This window comes from Neofelis nebulosa, chromosome 2, assembly GCF_028018385.1.
Source record: "Neofelis nebulosa isolate mNeoNeb1 chromosome 2, mNeoNeb1.pri, whole genome shotgun sequence".
NCBI lineage: Eukaryota > Metazoa > Chordata > Mammalia > Carnivora > Felidae > Neofelis > Neofelis nebulosa.
The window spans coordinates 159,015,892-159,025,777 of record NC_080783.1 but is presented as its reverse complement, the minus strand read 5'-3'; the positions used below and the strand labels follow the sequence as shown (position 1 = coordinate 159,025,777).

General features: G+C 36.8%; 1 long non-coding RNA gene across 5 annotated transcripts in view; it reads right to left on the bottom strand.

Annotated features, from left to right (window-relative positions):
- Positions 1-53: 53 nt before the first annotated feature.
- The window catches only part of LOC131504543 (uncharacterized), an 88,146-nt gene continuing 78,313 nt past the window's right edge, over positions 54-9,886 (bottom strand). For 3 of the 5 annotated variants that reach the window (XR_009258043.1, XR_009258045.1, XR_009258046.1), the window contains exons 6-7: positions 8,474-8,553; positions 54-392 (exon numbers count right to left, since the gene is read on the bottom strand). This is a non-coding gene — a long non-coding RNA (uncharacterized LOC131504543). The remainder of the gene's footprint in view (positions 393-8,473; positions 8,554-9,886) is intronic. The other 2 variants (XR_009258044.1, XR_009258047.1) reach the window with 1 other exon arrangement.

Sequence of the window (9,886 nt, the reverse complement as noted above, 5' to 3'; positions counted from 1 at the left end):
CGCGGATGCCTCCCTCCAGAACCGAGAAGGGAAGAAAGAGTAAAACTGGAAGCTAGTGGAGAGGAGAAATTAAATTCGAGGCAGCCCATCCCCAGACACTTGGAAGAATGACCTAGTTCACGCCCTAAGCCTCCTTATAACGAGGACTCAAGACAGTTTCCTTGGGGCTGTGGGAATAGAGGGAAGAAAGTTCAAGCTCTCAGATGTTGCAGGGACTCGGGGAGGGTGTGTGTGTGGGGGGGGGGGGTGATTTCGTGGCCTCCGGTACAAACTTTGTCCCAGTGGCCGCGTTCTTTCTCTCTCTGATTGGGGATTTGGAAAGATTTCATTTTCCCGGAGGAGCTGTCCTCTGGCGTGCTGATCAGACGAGGAATCTCTCCAGTGTCCTAGGACTGCAAGAGCATGCAAAAGTTTAAGACACATCTGAGAATATAACCAGGCTTTAAAAGAAGGGCAGAAGGGGTAAAGCGGGGAGGAGGTTACCAGTGTGGGAGAAGGATACAAAATCTCTTTTTTTTTTCCTTTACAGGAGCTGAGTTTTCCCCTAAACCTGCTTGCTATTTCACAGTGATCTTATTAACACTTCTTTCCTTTCCCTACATTTCCAACCTAATCTGATTATCTAAATATCCAGTGATTCTATTCAGGACCAGTAGCCAGAAGTTGCCCCAGCATCAATGTGGTGTAACAGAAAGAATACTGGAGTCCAAACCCCTGGTTTTATTTTTTGACCCTGGAACTTCATGGCTCTGAAAATTTGCACAAGTCGTTTAAGTCCTCTATTCTTCTGTTTTCTGGCTTATAAAATATCATCTCAAACATTCCTTGCAGCTCTAATAAATGTCCTGAGATTTTTTTTTTGTCACAAAATCTTCACACATTATTTTTTGCACTCTTTCTGAATTTAGCTTCACATAATGTATTATATTGAAGTAAGTAATCTGACACACATGTGAAATACCCAATTCCTCTCACAACAAAGGCATGTATCAGATATAAAACACAAATAGCAAGCTTATTTTAATTAGAAAATAGGCCCGATCTCTGATTTAATTCAAAACGACTCTGTCATAGGTGCCTGGTGGCTCTGTATGTTAAGCTTCAGACTTCCACTAGGGTGTTCCTGCGTTGGAACCCCACATAGGGCTCTCCACTCTCAGTGCAGAGCCTGCTTCAGATCCTCTGTCTCCCTCTCTCTCTGCCCCTCCCCTGCTCTCTCTCACAAAAATAAATAAACATAAAAAAAACTACTCTGGCATGCCTTGGTGGCTCAGTCAGTTAAGAGGGTTCACATTGGCTCAGGTCATGATCTCACAGCTGGTGGTGAGCTGGAGCCCTAATCATGGGGCTCTGTACTGACAGCTCAGAGCCTGGAGCCTGCTTTGGATTCTGTCTCCCTCTCCCTCTGCCCCTCCCCCACTCATGCTCTGTTTCTCTCTGTCAAAAATAAATAAACATTTAAAAAAATTTAAAAAAAAACAAACTACTCTGTCAGGATGCCTGGCTAGCTCAGTGAATAGAGCATGCCACACTTGATCTCAAGTGCCAGGCATTGGAGCCCCACCTTGGGGGTAGAGTTTACTTTATTTTTTTTAAAACTTGTTTTATTTCTTTTTTTTAATTTACATCCAAATTAGTTAGCATATAGTACAATGATTTCAGGAGTAGATTCCTTACTGCCCTTTACCCATTTAGCCTATCCCCCCTCCCAGAACCCCTCCCATAACCCTCAGTTTGTTTTCCATATTTATGGGTCTCTTCTGTTTTGTCCGCTCCCTGTTTTTATATTATTTTTGTTTCCCTTCTTTTATGTTCATCTGTTTTGTTTCTTAAAGTCCTCATATGAGTGAAGTCATATGATTTTTGTCTTTCTCTGACTAATTTCGCTTAGCATAATACCCTCCAGTTCCATCCACATAGTTGCAAATGGCAAGATTTATTATTTTTGATTGCCGAGTAATACTCCATTGTATGTATATACCTCATCTTCTTTATCCATTCAGCCATCAATGGACATTTGGGCTCTTTCCATACTTTGGCTATTGTTGATAGTCCTGCTATAAACATCGGGGTGCATGTGTCCCTTGGAAACAGCACACCTGTATCCCTTGGATAAATGCCTAGTAGTGCAATTGCTGGGTCATAGTTCTATTTTTAGTTTTTTGAGGAACCTCCATACTGTTTTCCAAAGTGGCTGCACCAGCTTGCATTCCCATGGAGCTTACTTTAAAACAACAACAACAACAACAACAACAACAACAACAACAACAACAAAAGCTACCTTATCATCTCTTCAAACTCTTAAGGTGTGTAAATATTAAGCTTGTAAATATTCTTAGTCCATTTTATTGTGTGCATATTTTATCACTAAGTACTAATTATTGCCTATATTAGAAATGTCATGCAATTTATTAATTACTGTTACATACTTTATTTCATTTAATCCTGTCCACACACCTATGAGTTTAGAGGGCTGGTCCTGTCTTCCATGTTTATAGGTAAGAAAATGAGGTTCATGAAGGTTTACGGACTTATATACAGGTTCCAGCACTTCCATGCAACTCTACTAACTCAATACCAGGCTCTTTCCATGATATCAGTCTATGAAATAGGATATTTCTGCTTCAGACCAGAAACAAGTTCCTTTTTTCTTTTCTTTTCTTTTCTTTTCTTTTTTTTTAAATTTATTTATTTTGAGAGAGAGAGTGCACAAACAGAGGAGGGGCAGAGGGAGGGAGAAAATCTCTAGATCTAATGGGACTCCATCTCATGAACCATGAGATCATGACCTGAGCTGAAACCAAGGATTAGAAGCTTAACCAACTGAGCCACCCAGGTGCCCCAAAAATTGTACTTAATTTTGCTAAATTCAATTTACTGTCATCTAACCTCTAGAACCATACCCCTCTAAAAGGAAGCTAACAGGGAGCATTTTTGCACCCACAATAAGATGTATACTTATTATAGTTCAATCCTATAGAAACCCAAAAGAAACCAAAGAAGGCATTTGGGAGGACCAAGAAACCCTAAAGCTAGGTTTTTGCTCAAATTACCCAGAAATTCCTCTGAGGGAAGTGGCACAGACCTGACCTAAATAAGGCAGAGTATGGATGGAGGGATAGTCAGATATTATATAAAGATAGTTTGCTATGCATGATACACAGATGAACAATCAAGATTTTATGCAATATATATAAACAACTAAAATAGTTTTATTTGATACTTCAGTTGGCCTACTCAAGGACAGAATATTTAATCTGACCTCTTCTAGTTTCCAATTAATCTCTTTACCCCTAAAATATTCTAAAACTGACTACAGTAACTTCCTCCATTGTAATTCCTGTTTATTACATTGCTCCTTTACTCAGTCTACCAGTTACCAACTGATTCTTTCATATGTGAGTGAGGAATTTGATTGTGAAATAAATGGCATACAAAATAATTATATTGACAACGGGCCAAATTATATTTCCCATCCATTTCTCTTCTCTATTTTTTTTCTGTTCAACATTTATTCAATGAATATGTATTGAGTTATACTATGTGCCAGTCACTATTCTAGGTCATTTGTTATACAATGAAGAAGTAAAACAACATGGTCCATACATTCATGATATTCACAATTTTATAGGAAAGACAAAATTAAGCTGTAAAGTCCTTATGGAAACAGCATGTCCAAAGGCCCCCCAGTAGGAAACTCAGGATTAGAGCAGTGGTTTCCAAATTCCAAAGTTACCAAGCATGTCATCAATTAAAAAAAAATTTTTATAGGATACCTGGGTGGCTTGGTTGGTTGAGCAACCGACTGATAATTTTGGCTCAGGTCATGATCCCATGGCTCATGAGATCAAACCCCATGAATGGCTCTGTGCTGACAGCATGGAGCCTGTTTGGTATTCTCTCTCTCCCTCTCTCTCTGCCCCTCCCCTTCTCTCTCTTCTTATCTTTCTCAAAAATAAACATTTAAAAAAATTTGTGCCCACACAACTCCAACTATATTTATTTGGTTGCATTTACATTGTGTATACAATTAATATATTATGTACATTATAAAATATACACAAAAAGTTGGGTGTTTTAAAGGATAAGGTTTTTAAAAATGCATTTTCTTGAACACCTTCAGAGACTGTTGCTTTAAAGGAACTTAAGGAAAGCTTAATGTGGCTGAAGTGTAGTATGTGATGATTTTAAGCAGGGAAAATATGGTCTACTTTACATCCTAAAATACCACTCTGATTACTACTGTATGAGTAATTGGAATAGCCTAATAATTATATAGTTTGGGGGTTGCATGAGAGTCAAATTTGCACACTAAGACTCAGACATGCTCTGGAGCTCATCTGGGCTAAGAAGCAATGCACTCCATAGTAATGAACACAACTAGTGCCCAGATCTTGGTTTCTAAACACCATTGTCCACTCAAAAGAGACAATGATTCTTGGAGAAATGACTCCAGGTCTGTAACACCCAAAGTACTAAGTGAACCTGGAACATCTTAATGTGCCAGAAAGCAAGGAAATGCTCAAGACTAGTGAGATCATCCAGAAGGACAAAGGAGCCAACTTGAAGTAGTTGCTTACTGATCAAATATATGAAAATTTGAGCCTCAAAAAGAATAATGATGATAATAGATTATAATACATTGAATAAAATAAAATAAAATTTATGAATCCACAGTGATATGAGAGAAAGAAAGAAAAAGAGAATTTGAGCTATTTTTTTTTAAAGAAGAGAGCTAATAAGTGTAGAAGAAATGATAGAATTAGAAAATTATCATTTGACAATGTCCAATATAATAGCTAAGGATCATTAACTGTTGCTAAAGCCTTTGGACAAAAAGTTGTTGGCAATGTGATATTCATATGATCTCAAAATATTATTCTATATATTATTAATTGAAAAGGAGAAAATGTATCTGTATAGTGGAAAATTTGTGTGGTTACCACTTTAATTAAATAATCAAATTTAGCAGCACTAATAGTTGTACAATGTGTCATGTGTCTTGTGATGAGACTCATTAAGAAGTATGCAATTGTCACCTATGTAATTTTCTTATCAAAAATATTTAACCTAAAACTATGGGGTGCCTAGCTGGCTCAGTTAGAAAAGTATGTGCCTCTTGATCTTGAGGTCATGAGTTCAAGCCCCACATTAAGTGTTGAGATTAATAAACTTTTAAAAAATACATTTAACCTAAAACTACTTATGAGGAAACAACTCAAATCCAAAATGTGCAATTCTGTAAGACACTGGCCTGGACTTGTTTTTTTGTTTTGTTTTGTTTTGTTTTTAATCAATAACATGAAAATAGCCAAAGAATTGTTCTATAGAATAAAAAGGTATAAACACCAAATACACTGCATGAAACTCAACTGGATTCTAGACCAGGATGGGGAAGGTAAATCACTTATAAAAGACATTTTGAACAACTGGATAAAGTTAAATATTGACTGTATGTTAGATATTGCAGAATTAAATTTTCTTACATGTATTGGTAGTATTGTTGTATAAGAGAATGTCCTTATTTGTATGAGATGGATACTGAAGTATTGAGTTGAACATACAAAAATGAGTAAATATCAACAATTTCACAAGGCTAAACATAATATTAAGACATGAATGCCATGATTTCTGCAACTTGCTTTCAATGGTTAGGCAAAAATAACTGGTAGATGATATATAAATAGGTAAGTAGGTAGCTAGCTAAATAGAACAACAAATAAGGCAAAATGTTAAAATTGATGAACCTTGGCAAAAAAACAGAATGGTCATTGTAAAAATCTTTCAAATTTTTTATTGGTTTGAAAATTTTCAAAGTACAAAGTTGAAAAATGGGAGAAGAAAGTGAAAACCTCAGGCTTTACCAATTAAAGGTAAAATAATTTATTTAGGGGACACCTAGCTGGCTCAGTCAGTAAAACATGTGACTCTTGATCTCAGGGTTGTGAGTTTGAGCTCCACATTGTGTGTGGGAGATTACCTAAAAACAAATGTTTCAAAAAAGTTTATTTAGGATAAACTCAGTCTCTTAGAAGATTAATGCTCAATTTTTTAAAAATTTTCCCTCCTCTCATTCTTTCTCTTAACCCTCTCATCTTTTGAGATCAGGGCACAGAAGAAGTTTATAGTATTTTAGCAATAGCACTCTAGGGGTGTTGTCTGGTCTATATGTTGTCCTTCTCTCCAGGCATGCATATGATGCCTGGCTGATGAATAAATAGCTTGCCTCACCTGGGCTCTGGGCATTGGATTGTATGTTCACTGTGATCACTGCTAAAGAGACCAGGAGTCTGATCTCTTGACATAGACAATGCATGGTGATTGAAACTCAGGCATCTCCTCATGCAGACCAGGATGTCTACATTAATTTTCACTGATGCTGCTGATCCTCTGAGACTTAGCAATATCATCCATCTGGACCTCAACTTGGAGTTGCCCACTCATAGCTACCACTGTGATGTTCCTTTGAACAGAGACCCCTACTGAGACCTCCTCTGCTGTGATTTTCTGACAAGTATGTTAATGCTTATTTCTAAATTGCCTTTTATACCTCCTCAGAATTGCTCAGGAGCCTCTAGATTTCTTCTACAATATGCATTAGCTATGAGAAAACAGCTACTGTTCTGCTGAACATACTATGCCTTTTTTTCCTTCTTTTTTTTTTTTTTACCTCTGTGGCTACCCCATGTTAGCAAAGGGCTTCTCCCAGAGGCTGCTAGCCTCTCTTCCAGTGATGTTCCCATGTTCTTCCCAGAACTATCAACACATTGAATTCCACTGTGAGTAAAGGACGCTGTCTTTATCTCTTGCTCACTTGTCTCTCACACATACCCCTTAACTCTTTTTCTAGCACTTTCTAATTTTCATATGGTGGGGCTTCACTTGGATAGTGTCATCCATCCCTTCTCCATAATGGCTTATTGTAAAACTCTATTTCCAAATAACTAAACTTTCATCTTGGTTTGTAAAGGGACACTTTTGGAATTTAGATGCCTCTTTTCCTTTCAAAAAGCCTGGACTTCATCTGTTGAGTTTCTCAAATTTCATATATGACTGAAATCATATGATATCTGTCTTTCTCTGACTGACTTATTTCACTTACAAAGAACAAACTGAGGGTTCCTGGAGGTGGGATGGATTAAATGGGTGATGGACATTAAGGAGGGAACTTTTTGGGATGAGCACTAGGTGTCACAAAAGAGATGAATCACTGGGTTCTACTCCTGAAGTCAAGACTACACTGTATGTTCTCTAACTTGAATTTAAATTAAAAAAAAAAAAAAGCCTGGATTTCAACACAATTTCTTCACAAGGGACTTGAGAAAGTTGGCTCTGAGATTCAAAACTAAGCAAAGATCCCTTTTCTCTAGGTGGATTATACCTTCTCAGAAGCAATGAATGTCAAGGTTTAGGCAAATGGTTTACAAAGAATTAAATATTCCTTGGTTTCCTAGGTCAAAAACATTATCCTCATTAGGGTTACCAAAGGACATTAAATTGAGATGGGGCGCTTGGCTGGTTTAGTTGGTAGAGCATGCTTGATCTTGATCTCCGGATCCTGAGTTTGAGCCCAGTGTAGACATTATTTAAAAAAAAAAAAAAGTACATTGAATTGCGAAATCTGAGCTCTAGTCACCACTTGTCTATGATATGATTTAGGACTCTGGTTGACCACCATGATTAAAAAAATAATACCGCAGCAGTAATTACTGATCTCCTATTATGATGGCTAATGATACCATGTCTTTTATTTCTTTTATTTTCACCACTCCTGTCCCAGCCCCCCAATTACTATCCTAAATCTTCACTATTTTCCTCTAGTCTCTGGCCCCAACTTTTTATGTGAGAAAAAAATCAATTCTCACAGTTTAAACTGCTGATGTGCTTTCTGACATAAACAGTCACTTCCCTAACTGATACAGGTGGGTATAGATGCACTTTGTAGATACGGTGGCAGAAAGTTTGAAAAGATTCTAATGGCTTCTACTTTCTCTGAAGTTGGAGATAAAGTTACCTACTGAGTTTGAGGAAATAAATTGTAGAGAAGAACATCTGAGAAGAATAGAATATAACATACCCACTGTGGAGAATAGAAGAAAGGGATAACCATGGAAACACTGAAGGAATCCTGAGCATTGTTGAAGACAAGATGATGTCGAAGACAACGGATTTATAATAGAACTAAACTATTTTACTCAGTCAATGTATAGTACTAGAAAAGGTAGACAGTTGAATTAATCTTTAGGGTATGATTTGTAGGAATGATCTAAGAGAAAGGTAGCAGTTGAAGAGATCAACAAGGATTTGAGAGAAGGATAGTAAATTGAAGAGGAAGAATGTATTATGGAATCTAGTCAGAATAGGGATGGTTGTGACAAAGAGCAGAGACTGATCATCTCACTCTCCAGCTAAGATCATAGGAATGTGGTTCTACAGCTTATAGAAAAATGTCCCAAATCCTCAACATGCCTACCTGGGAATGAGCTGATCCAGCCTCCTCCTCTTATGTCACTTTTCCCTTTGGTTTCTACACTCAGGCTATGCCAGAGTGGGCTGCAAGAAAGTAATGCAAATATATAATTTCGATGAATACTATTTTCTTTCTTTCCCATGTGCATCCCCTCAGCTTGACTTTCTAACCAAATCTTTTTGGCTTCTGTGAGCTTATTTTTCATTAGCTAAGCCCCTTTTCTCTATTACTAGCGACCCCACTGTTGATTTTTCTTTTCTTTTCTCCTTGAAGCTTAATTGGTCTCTCTACCTCCATTCCCTCACTTCTCTGATCCATGTTCACATTCACAGACTCCTTGGTTATGTTCCTATTACACAGAACAAAGCACATTACTCTTCTACCCTGAAAGCCTATATCATGGAAGCATAAGCTTCCCATATCATGCAAAGTTTTCCATTATTCCAGCTTCCTCTCTTCTACATTTTGTGCTCAATGCTATATTCTCATCAAACTGGACTCCACTATTCCATAAATATGTCACATGTGTACATATTTTTTTTGTTTACATTGTTCCTTCTTCAATTTTTTTTTTCACCTTCCATCTCCACCTTTTAAAGTCTAACTCATCCTGGAATATATGATATGCAACCCAATCTGCTAAGAAGTAATCACTCCTTTTGTACATTATATAGCATGCTGTTTGTGCCTTTATCATTAATATACATTTTATTTATCTTATATCTTAGTAAATCGTGTGGATGTCTGTCTCTCCATTGACTAGATGGTCCATTAGGGTTGAGATTTTTGTTTTAGCCATTATAAGAGCTCCTTAGCTCCTAATTTACTGATAAGTAGCTCTTTGGCTAGAACAGTGAGCGATGTCACTGAAAGAGTACTTTTGGGATCAGGTCAGGGAGTCCCTGAATGTCAAATTATGAAGAAGAAAGGCCTTTAGTATATAAAAGGTATTTAATGAATATTTTTTAACTGAAGAGCAGTCAATAATCCAAATATCTTCTTTTTCATTCTACAGATTCTAACAAATTTTCCCATTTACATAGGGAAGGAAAGTTTTCCCTTATTCTTTAGAATGTCATTCATTCATTCTATTTTTCTTGAGTGTCTGCTATGCTGATTAAGAGTGGTGAGAATGGTCATTCTTGTCTTATACCTGATCTTAAAGGAAAAACTTTCAGCCTCTCACCACTAGGTATGATGTTATTTATGGGTTTGTCCTATATAGAATTTATTATATTAAGGTATATTTCTTCATGCCAAATTTGTCGAGGGTTTTTTTTATCATGAAATGATGTATTTTGTCAAATATTCTTTTCAGTATCATATTATTTTTATTATTCATCTTCCACTCTAATAATTAAGAATTATTTTTTTTTGTCTTCCATTCTATTAACATGGTATACTACATTTATTGAT